General features: G+C 40.4%; 1 pseudogene; it reads right to left on the minus strand.

Annotated features, from left to right (window-relative positions):
• Positions 1-225: 225 nt before the first annotated feature.
• On the minus strand, positions 226-6,229 carry LOC149173966 (uncharacterized; annotated as a pseudogene).
• Between the last annotated feature and the right edge of the window lie 2,556 nt (positions 6,230-8,785).

Consider the following 8,785-nt stretch of genomic DNA (forward strand, 5'->3'; position numbering starts at 1 on the left):
TAGAGAGATCCACCTTGTTCAATAATGCACACACTACATGGATGATGGATTTCCGCACTTTATGCCTTACGACGTTTTCTTTGCAACATCTGGTGCAAATTCTAGTTTTATAATACATCAAGGAGATGTAAACGGAAGAAAGCTTCCAATTTATCCATGAATCATCTCATGAAGAAGATGATGTCAACAAACCAATAGTTAATTGATGTAACAGTGACAGGACAGATCCATGATGAATAGAGGGATTCGTTGCATATCGCTGTAGTGGAAATACAATGTATGTCACCTAATGGGATGATGCGTTAATCACATAGAATATATCACCTAATGGGATGATGCATTAATCACATAGAATAAATAACAGTAGAGATGAGTAAAAGCACTGAATTTAAACAGAAAGCTTCTCCGAATTCCAATAACATATTTACAGGAATATTTTACTGTGATAAGTGAACTCTAGAGTAATTTGATCAATTCTGGCCCAATTAACTGTTTGGCAATATTGTAAGATAATTACTGATAATCTTCCGAGCCAACAAAATGGTTGACTTCTGAAAAGAATCAAAATAATAGCTCAAAACAAACATACTTACAGGGCGGTAGAATAACTGTTCAATTCCTGAGGTCCCTAATCTTTGGGCTTCCCTGATCTCCAATTTGGGGATAAGGGATAGTAATATATACTACTATTAGTTGGGGACCACGAGACCAGTGGCTGTTTGGCCTTCTTTTGGTGATTAAGGTTATTGTACATTGAACCTAAAGTGCTGAGCAAGAATCAGATCCACATCCCCGATATCAACGCCCATATGCACTACATCCCTATTGCCATGAAAGCCATCTTCCTCTGTCTGTACTCAAATATTTGGGGCATTTCGGCACTTGCCCATGCACTTGCACCCCACTGTCTCAACCTCACAACCCATCCCTGATTTACTTATTCTCTCTTCAAAATAGTCCAACAACATCTTGGATCCTGACTTCTTGCACTTCCCACCCATACGAACTTTTATCACACTCTTCGCCTCCTGCACTGCAATACCCACGGCTGAATTCAACCCCAATCTATCACTAGTCTCTGCAAATTCCACATGCAGAGCCTTTTCATCTCCATTAACCTCCGCTACATTCAAAGGATTTTCTACCAACACCGACTAGTATGGCTCAGGGGCCTCTAAAACCCGTCCCATCTGCTCTATCGGATGGAGCAGAGCCATGTCGACCATCTCCCTCCCATGGTTGGAGGAGCACGATGAGAATGGCCAGTCTTCACAACAGCCCTTGTTTTTCCTTTGCTTTTCAGCTAATTTCAATGCCTTTTCTGGGCTTTCGGCTGCCTTTTTGTCACGCCCCTACACCTACGGTAGTCTTCCAACCGCTTGTAGCAAGGTGCGGCACCACCGAACGCTTTCTTTTCACCAATACTAACATTTGCGGACTACGCCTACTTTCACATTAACATTACTTAGCTTGTGTTTCGCAACCAAGTAAACTTGCAATTATCCTTTATACTTAATGAAGCCCATACTCATTCATTATCATCATGCAATTATACCAAGAACAACAACAATTGCAACAAGTATAAAGGGGAGGGGCAACTCCCCGTAATGTGAGTTTGCCCGACAATTTTATTAAGAATATCAGTTTACAATAAATAAGTGTGTCTTGGCCGAACCAAGTCTCACACTTAACCAAATAATACAAAGAGAGGCAAACTTGCCTTTACAACCATATACACCTCTTGCATAAAGGATAGTGCTCACCCGAGCCACTAATTCCCCTTACCAAGTCCTGCACAATTTCTGCACATACACCGAACCCCAGGCACACCTTGCCCACACCTTTACCGGTACAAGATAATCCTCAAACTACACCTTTAGATAGTGCGCATGAGCTATGCGTAGCTCTATCCAAACCTGCGCAGTTTTACTTTACCCCTCCTACCTTATGCGTATATATGTGATGAAGATTCGATGATGAAATGAGCTCTCAAGCTCACTTATATATAGTCATCTCTGTGTGGGTTTTACATGGGGTGTGCAGCCCCTTGGCCGACCCCAAAACCACTCATAACACGCCCACAAAACGTTCTTCATATGTCGGCCTTGCTCTCATGCAAGTCCTCCTCCAAGTTGTTATATAAACTGCCCAACACTTAGTTGCATTCTTAAAGTGTTGCTGGTTTCGTCGCACTCGACTCTTGTAAATGTCGCATTTCTTCCGCAGCACCGTCGCATGCCCGTTCGTCGCGCGCCCGTCGTGTGCCCACGCGCCCGCCCGTCGTGCGCTCGCGCGCCCGCCCGCGCCCTCGTGCACGGCGACTTCGCCCTGCGCCCGTTGCACAATCGCCCGGAGGCCTTATATCCTCCTCCACCTGAAATCGTTGTCGTCCTCGATAACATATCATCCTAGTAGCCATCCACCAAGATCATCATCATCCATGATGTTGACTCCTACACACAAAGCAAACATCCTTGCAACATATGTAGAGCCTCATCTCCATCATGCCTCGACTTAGTGACCAACTGCCACCAAGCTCACCATACCAAGGTATGCACCTCCACGGCATGCTCTCCATCAGATGTCATCTCGATCCATGATTACTGACCTCCTGTCTTCATCATGTGTCCTCATGTGAACTACTGCCATGATACTCCAACATAATGCTAACACATCTCTGCCCACTGCATGCCCTCATGTCTCGAACTAGTCGGGTGATCAGTCCAACTATCACACTCAAACCATGAGAGTGAACATCCTCATGCCACCATCAGTTGTTCCTCAAAAATCTGCCACATCCTTGACTCATCAAGAATCTATCTCCATAATCCATGCTCAGGTCCATGGAACTCCATCCTTCTCATCTGCAACACGCTGTCCATGATGTTTGGTGTCAATGTGCTATATGAAATCAACCACATCTATCCCAACATCATTATCCATGTGTGTGTCTCCTTCATATGAAGAGACCATCTCATCAAATCGACTCTTGATGTGCCACATTCAGGTCCATGAAGCAACCTCCATCATATCTGCAATGTGCCATCCCTCAAGTCATCCACAGAAACAAGTATGCACTTGTCCCATCTATCCATGTGTCAAAGTAGTTGAGTCTCGGCTCAACCCATGCCCAAGTCAAGGCATCATCATCATCGTAACTTCATCATTTCAAAGTGTCTCATATCGATCCTCTACATCAAGTCACTCTTCCAAGCCATGCCCATACATGTACTTTGAAAGTATGCATCCCATACTACATCAAAGTCTCTTGACCTCAGCTCCTCAATGCATCAGATCCTCTAAGTCCACCATATATGAAGTCCCTAAAAGTCACAACATCTCATGTCATCATGAGCTCCATAATCAGCTCACAAATCCATCCAAGTCCATGGTCTTGTTGTACAAGAGTGCACAACCTCTCCATCAACTCATAAGCAATAAGTCTCCATGTCACATCAGCAAATCCACCTGCACAACATCCCTGCATTGGCACTCCTCATTGGATGCCCATAAGTGACACCTCTACAAGTGCTCCCACACAATGTCCCTGCATAAGACTGCCATGCTCCATGCCTCCAACCTGATGTCCATGACTATGTTGTCCATGTAGTCCAACCAAGTAGGCTCATCACAACAATCGGTCATCCTCATCCAAGTCTACCATCTTCGGTTTAGTGAACTCGGTCACCCAACCATATCATCATGTCATGAGTCCCTCCATCATAGCTCCTCCACCAAAGGTACCACCAAGACTTGCTCTTGGTCTCGGTCATGAGAAGTCCACCCAAGCATCACAAGTGTGTGCCCTCCTCAACTGTCCATGAGTCATGCCGGGCACTTAGCCAAAGTGGCTAAAGCATGACCCAATCCTCCACAACGATCATCATGTTCCTCCCTTGTCAAGGGCCTTTGCACCTTCTACCATAAGGTCACAAGCAGCCCCAACAAGTCCTGCAACAATCAACAATCCTTGCTTCTCTATACAAGGTCTCATCATAGACATCCATGGCAAGATCCTCCATAGCATCGGAAAACTGGCTTTGCCCTTCCCTGCATACGGTCCATCCACCAAATGCCCAAATGAAACACAAGTATCAATGATACTTACATCATCATCATGAGGCTTTTCCTCATTCATCCATGTCCACAAACTGCACGATCTTGGTCCAACTTGATCAATCTTAAGCTCGTCCTCCATCGTTGTCATGTCTGTAACATCTTCAATCATCACGGCTTCCTCTTCCTGGTTAGCACAATCTGCAACTTCATCTTGCTCCATTGTCCAACCAAGTTGAAGAAGTTTGTCTTCAACATTCTTTTCCAAGACTTCAAGTTCCTTTCGGATCCGGGGCTTCTCTTCCTTCAACCTCTTCAACCTGTATAAGGTAAGCAAGAGCTTTCCTTCACCTTCTCTCAAACTTGCCATGCCTTGTCGTTCAGCTTGGCCCAAGCACTAAGCTTCACCCCTGCTAAACCTGCTTCCACTGTCACGAGCAACCCTGCTCAAACGGAGTCTTGAAACTACCTTCAAATGCTTCAACACCTGAACCTTGTTCAAGCCTCAATCCCTGTCATCAATTTCCAAGTGTATGCACACTTGCTTCACCAGCTCCAACCGAGCTCTGGTACCAACTGTCACGCCCCTACACCTGCGGTAGTCTTCCAACTGCTTGTAGCAAGGTGCGGCACCACCGAACTCTTTCTTTTCACCAATACTAACATTCGTGGACTACGCCTACTTTCACATTAACATTACTTAGCTTGTGTTTCGCAACCAAGTAAACTTGCAATTATCCTTTATACTTAATGAAGCCCATACTCATTCATTATCATCATGCAATTATACCAAGAACAACAAAAATTGCAACAAGTATAAAGGGGAGGGGCAACTCCCCGTAATGTGAGTTTGCCCGACAATTTTATTAAGAATATCAGTTTACAATAAACAAGTGTGTCTTGGCCGAACCAAGTCTCACACTTAACCAAATAATACAAAGAAAGGCAAACTTGCCTTTACAACCATGTACACCTCTTGCATAAAGGATAGTGCTCACCCGAGCCACTAATTCCCCTTACCAAAGTCCTGCACAATTTCTGCACATACACCGAACCCCAGGCACACCTTGCCCACACCTCTACCGGTACAAGATAATCCTCAAACTGCACCTTTAGATAGTGCGCATGAGCTATGTGGAGCTCTACCCAAACCTGCGCAGTTTTACTTTACCCCTTCTACCTTATGCGTAGATATGTGATGAAGATTCGATGATGAAATGAGCTCTCAAGCTCACTTATATATAGTCATCTTTGCGTGGATTTTACATGGGGTGTGCAGCCCCTTGGCCGACCCCAAAACCACTCATAACACGCCCACAAAACATTCTTCATATGTCGGCCTTGCTCTCACGCAAGTCCTCCTCCAAGTTGTTATATAAACTGCCCAACACTTAGTCGCATTCTTAAAGTGTTACTGGTTTCGTTGCACTCGACTTGACTCTTGTAAACGTCGCATTTCTTCCGCAGCACCGTTGCACGCCCCTTTGTCGCCGCACCCTCGTGCATGGCGACTTCGCCCGGCGCCCCTCGCACAATCGCCCAGAGGCCTTACACTTTTCCTTTCCTTGCGCACCGCTTTGGCTTGTTCTAATTGGCTCATCAGCGCACTCACGACATCTTGCTCAATACCCATCCTATGGAATTTTAGTAAATCTATACAAATTCATCATATTGAGTTATTTGATTTACAGATTAGTATTTCAAGAAGATGAAAATGGTTCAAATTACCGAGATAATTTCTGGTTTGACTTGCTCTGTAAGGGATACATCCGCACCTTCCGGGAACGTAGATAGCGCAGAAAGAATTGTAATAGCTCCATCCTCTTCTTTTCAGTTGAACACCCATCAGACACAGGAGATAGATGCTTCAATTTCTGCTTCTCTAATTTACTTTTCATCCCACAATACGGTTGAGCCGTTACATGATAAGATTGGGCGCGATTCCGGTCGGAAAACACAAGCCGAGAAACAGGTTGTCGATTTGACGATAAAGAAACAGGAGCCAAGCCATCTGCAACATAATTAGTATTGATATCTCTTGAGTTGTTACTTAGATAGGGAACCAGAGCTCCACTGCGTGCAGGCATGGCGGACTTCATTCTACTAATTAAACTGAGACCCTGAAATCCTCAGCTCAATGAATTATTATGTGTCCCTCACAGACCGAACTCCCTCAAATTCCCAGTTCAGCAAGCTTTTGTAAATAAATATTTTCCGGGACATGCTGAACGATGTCCGCGTGACTACATAGAGTCTACACGATGGGAGTCGTGGTTGGCCTCGGAGAACACGCTCCGCTATGATGCATATGCCGTGGGATTAGAAAAACTGACCATTCGACGGCCAAAGGGGATGCCAAATCAGATGCCGCTTGGACTCAAAGTTGACTGTGGAATACGAATGGTTGATGTGGACTGCATGTACGAAGGGGATGAGATGACATGGCATCGCTTTCGCAAATTGTGATGAAAGAATTTATGCATGGGTTACGCATGTGAAGTGGCGGTGAATATTACATGGTCTTTGTTTGGTATACGAATACCAAGGTTGTTCGTAACATTTGACAGAGCGGAGGAGTTAAAGAATGGTTGGTTGGGTTATGGGGTCCAACGGGCGTTACAATTTTTCTGTTACTAACAACCGGAAATCATTGTGACTAGGGTTTGATGGAACAGTAGAATAGTGGAGGTTGAACTAACCCAAGTTCAAATTTCAACACCTCTTGTAACGTCACAATTCTATTTACTGAGAATCCCCACATCAATTCGTGCCGCCTCCTTCGAAAAAGAAACGTTAGTGCCGTCTCCAAAAAGGCAACGTTATAGGTAGTGATGTCACTTTCTATCATTTTTAATATGAATTTACTTTTATTTTTCATGTTATTATTTAACCATGTCGTTAATAGATTTATAAAAGTATTATAACTAGCAATTGTCCCAAAAGGTACAAAGAAAGGCCGATAGACTTATGAAGTTGGAATTGTTGAATTTCTATAAAAGATTAAAAAATACAAGTATTTTTCTAAAAAAAATTAAAAATAGAAAATAATGAATATTGGAAACCACATATTTAAAATCTCAATTGTATTGTCAATTTGGGTATTGGTTAACTTTTATACAAACATATGCTTCCACAATTGTAACTCTTTTCCAACATTGATAAACCACTGCCATTGTACATAATTAAATTAAATGTAAAATTTATAAACTACATACATGTTGTGAGTAAGTAATCTTAAAAGTCATGTGTAAAGAGAGCCTATTGTACATAATTAAATTAAATGTAAACTTTATAAACTACATACATGTTGTGAGTAAGTAATCTTAAAAGTCATGTGTAAAGAGAGCCTATAAGGTGTGTAAAGAAAGAGCTGTTAAAAGTCATGTGTAAAGAGAGCCTATAAGGTGTGTAAAGAAAGAGCTGTTAGGATTGTTAAATTGAAAGTATGGTTTTTTTTTTTTTTTTAATCAATATATTAAATTTAAGTTTTTAATACACAATTTAAGTTTTTTTAGTGTATTAAATTTAGGTTAAATTTAGTTAGTCACAAAATTCTAAAACATATTTAGTCATCCATAAAAAGAACATGGGAATTAATTTAATCTATAAATAATTATAGAAAATATGCTAAAATTAAGTTCTAAATGATAAAAACTGAAGAACTAAAAACTTATTATATTAAAGATACTTTGCTCTTTTAAATAAAAATACATTTGAAGAACTAAAAACTTATTATATTAAAGATACTTTGCTCTTTTAAAAACTTATTATATTAAAAACTTATTATATTAAAGATACTTTGCTCTTTTAAATAAAAATACATTTGAAGAACTAAAAACTTATTATATTAAAGATACTTTGCTCTTTTAAATAAAAATACATTTGTATTAAAAATAATTTGCTCTTTGAAATAAAAATACATTGTATTCCACAAATACAAAAGAAAAATATATTTATTTTATTATTACTTTGTTCTTTTAAATAAAAATACGTTTATATTAAAAATAATTTGCTCTTTCAAATAAAAATACATTGTATTCAACAAATACAAATACAAAAGAAAAATATACTTATTTTATTATTACTTTAATACACATACAAAGAAAAACCAACAAAACCAACAAATGATATAGGCTAAATAGAACCCAGTAAATGCACCATGCAATCACAAGAAAAACAGAAACTTGAGAATATATCTGATTTTATAAGTTAAGACACAATTCAGGAAAAAAAATTAGACCACTTAATGAGGGAAATTTAATTGCTTATAATTATGAATATCCCAGAAAAGATTTCAGGATTTACCCATCTAACATCATAAAATAACAAACTTGATTTCGCAACTGTATATCATCATTTATCCACGTTGCTCTCATGATATACAGTGTACAGAAACCCAAGATTCCAAGAAACAATGATAAACAATTGATTAAGTTCCCAAGACTTTGTCTGGACACCTAAGTTACTCTGGACACCTAAGTTACTCTTGCAGCTTTTGCTGTAGAAGTTGATTCTCCTCGGTTTGTAGTAAAGCCTGTTTCCTCAACCTTGCATTTTCTTCCACAATGGAGTGATTCCATTGAAAAAACTGTAAATTTAACCGCCTCTTTTTCTATCTTCCTCTTGGACCTGTGAATATTAAATTCAGAAGTTAAAATTTTCAGTGGTTTCAGTGCTTTTTATTATAATTGTGATCTTTATTCATTATCCAAATTCAAAAAATTGCAAT

This window comes from Pinus tabuliformis, chromosome 4_1, assembly GCF_031772625.1.
Source record: "Pinus tabuliformis cultivar Carrire ecotype Pingquan chromosome 4_1, CPIR1, whole genome shotgun sequence".
Classification (NCBI taxonomy): domain Eukaryota; kingdom Viridiplantae; phylum Streptophyta; class Pinopsida; order Pinales; family Pinaceae; genus Pinus; species Pinus tabuliformis.